The sequence below is a fragment of the Tupaia chinensis genome, unplaced genomic scaffold (assembly GCF_000334495.1).
Source record: "Tupaia chinensis unplaced genomic scaffold, TupChi_1.0 Scaffold000009_1, whole genome shotgun sequence".
NCBI classification, from domain to species: Eukaryota; Metazoa; Chordata; class Mammalia; order Scandentia; family Tupaiidae; genus Tupaia; species Tupaia belangeri.
Genome location: NW_006159439.1, coordinates 71,883 through 74,257, shown reverse-complemented (window position 1 = coordinate 74,257; position 2,375 = coordinate 71,883).

Here is a 2,375-nt window from a genome sequence, read left to right as displayed (position 1 = left end):
TGCCATGAAAAAGCTCGCCACGACTACTTCCCCTGAGCCTGAGGAAGAATAAAGTAATTTATTCTTGTTAAAATGATTTCTTTTTAATTGTGTATATCTATGTCTGTAAAAAAAGAAAGTATGGCCAATAAAATTAGTAAAAGATTTATAGATGTTTCAATAAAAATCTAACGGAATTAACCATATTTTAAGACTAGAAATAGTAGAATCAATAAATGAAAAGAATTATGGTAAAATAAATAATCCCTATGCACCGTTCCTACACAATACAGCAGAATAAATGTAGTTATACCATACCCATTGCTTTTTGCAAAAAAGTTAAAGGGCCTATTAAAATGAATGAGAATCAACATCTTGGAGAAGTTCTACAGTGAGCTGCTGCTTGCCTTAATTTTAATTAAAAGCATAAATAGCATAATTGAAATAAAGAATCAGCATTAATCTTTAAATCAAAAGGATTTACAATGAGATTATAATTAATTACATGACAAAAAATATCTTATTGAATAGGGTTATGACCTCAGTTACTTTGTCTAATCACTGAAACAATTCAATTCCTAAATAAGAATTTGGATCAATTCCAAATATACCCAATTAAGATTATCAATTCACTAAGAACAGTGACAATAAACCTCAAAAATAAACTCTTTAAAACTTTTCTTTTTGATTAATGTGTCTGCACCAATTTTATTAGTACTTAGGTCCTTGAGGAAAACAACCTTGGCAGGAGGGCCCTGCTGGCTCAAGAATGCCTAGGGAGTGAACATTCCCATAAATAATCATGATGATTTTCTGTTCGATTACTGAGCACATCCATCGGTTGTCACTTACCAGACCCATTTAGAGCAGACCAAAGTCAAAGAATGTTATTTTTATCTTCAATACATCCTAGAAAGTCACAAATCAACAGATTTTTGTTTGGGGATCGGAAGAAGTCTTTACAATTTTGATATGCTCCTACAAGCACTCATATGCTCCTAATTCAGACAAGTTTTATTTCTCATTTCACAACAAGGTGATAAGCATGTTCTAGACAATGGTTGTATTATATGCCGAAATATTGAAATGTGCATACCTCTAGGACAGTTACAAGGAGGTGTTTCAGAAACTAAAAATAAAACCAAATCATTTCCTGCAGCTTATAAACGAAAATGTAGTTTACTACCACAAAGTAACTTTCTACTTACCATCGAGTGCTATGAAAACTATGAGAAGGCGTTTTACTTTTCCAGTTTTTTCCACACAAAATGATTAGTACTTCCTTAGTATTCTAATTAGTATAAAATTCTGAGCCAATGCTGTGTTTCCAAGCAGGCCCTTTCAATGAACTTTGTAGGAAAACTAAATCAAGCTTTCTGAAACAAGCTGGGATTAAAGAAGCCAGACTATTTTCTTAACTTTCTACTTGCTAATACATGTTCTGTATCTTTGAGTCTGCACCTGCCTTTTTGTGAGTCATGATCAACAGTCTCAACAAGTCGCAAAATGAATATTTCTTGCATTTTCCTCTGTGCATAGCACTCTCATCACACACTGACGTTCAGCTTCTGCCAAGAACTCTCCCTAAATCTTCTTTGACTTTAGTTTCAGCCTTGGAATTTGGACCATCATAGAACTAAAGGACTTTTGGCATCCCTGAAGTTGTACATAATCAATGGCATGTTTGATAAGTTACCAACATATCTAATCAGTATAACAACATAATATAAATAAGATGTGTCATTCAGATTTATTGTCATGTTCTAAAAATTTACATTCAAATATAGATAAAAGCATTCTAGATGCAAACTGAACAGAAAAATCTTACGTGTTTTATATTTAAATTCTATCACCCACTTGAAGTACAATTCATTACTATTGTCAGAATTAATTACAGAAGTAATAAATAACAGTAAAAGCTGACAAACTGATAAAAAATTTAAATTACCCATGGTTAAATAAAAAATATATTGAAAATGTATATTAGGAGAGGGTACATTGATTTTCTAACTTTAAAAAAACCCCATTGCTTTAGAGACAGAATATAGTTATTCAAACATAAATAATACAAGATTTAGTCGAGATTATAACAAAAGTGTATCAGCCTGAATTAGATCATAAAAAGAGAGTCACAGGGATAGCACATGGTCTAGTGGTTAAGGCACTGGACTCCCACATGCCCGACAACAATTTGAGTCCCAGACCTGGTGATTTGAAACTCATGCTGGGCATGTGTGCTTACATGGCCAAAATACGAGAGGAGAATGGAGATAGGACTGTGGCATGGCCATCTGACCCTGAGAGGGTGATTTCTCACTTTCTCTCTCAGTCTTTTTCTGCTCTCCGGTGAGCACATATGACCTATAGCAAAAATCTCTCAAAAAAAAAAAAAAAAA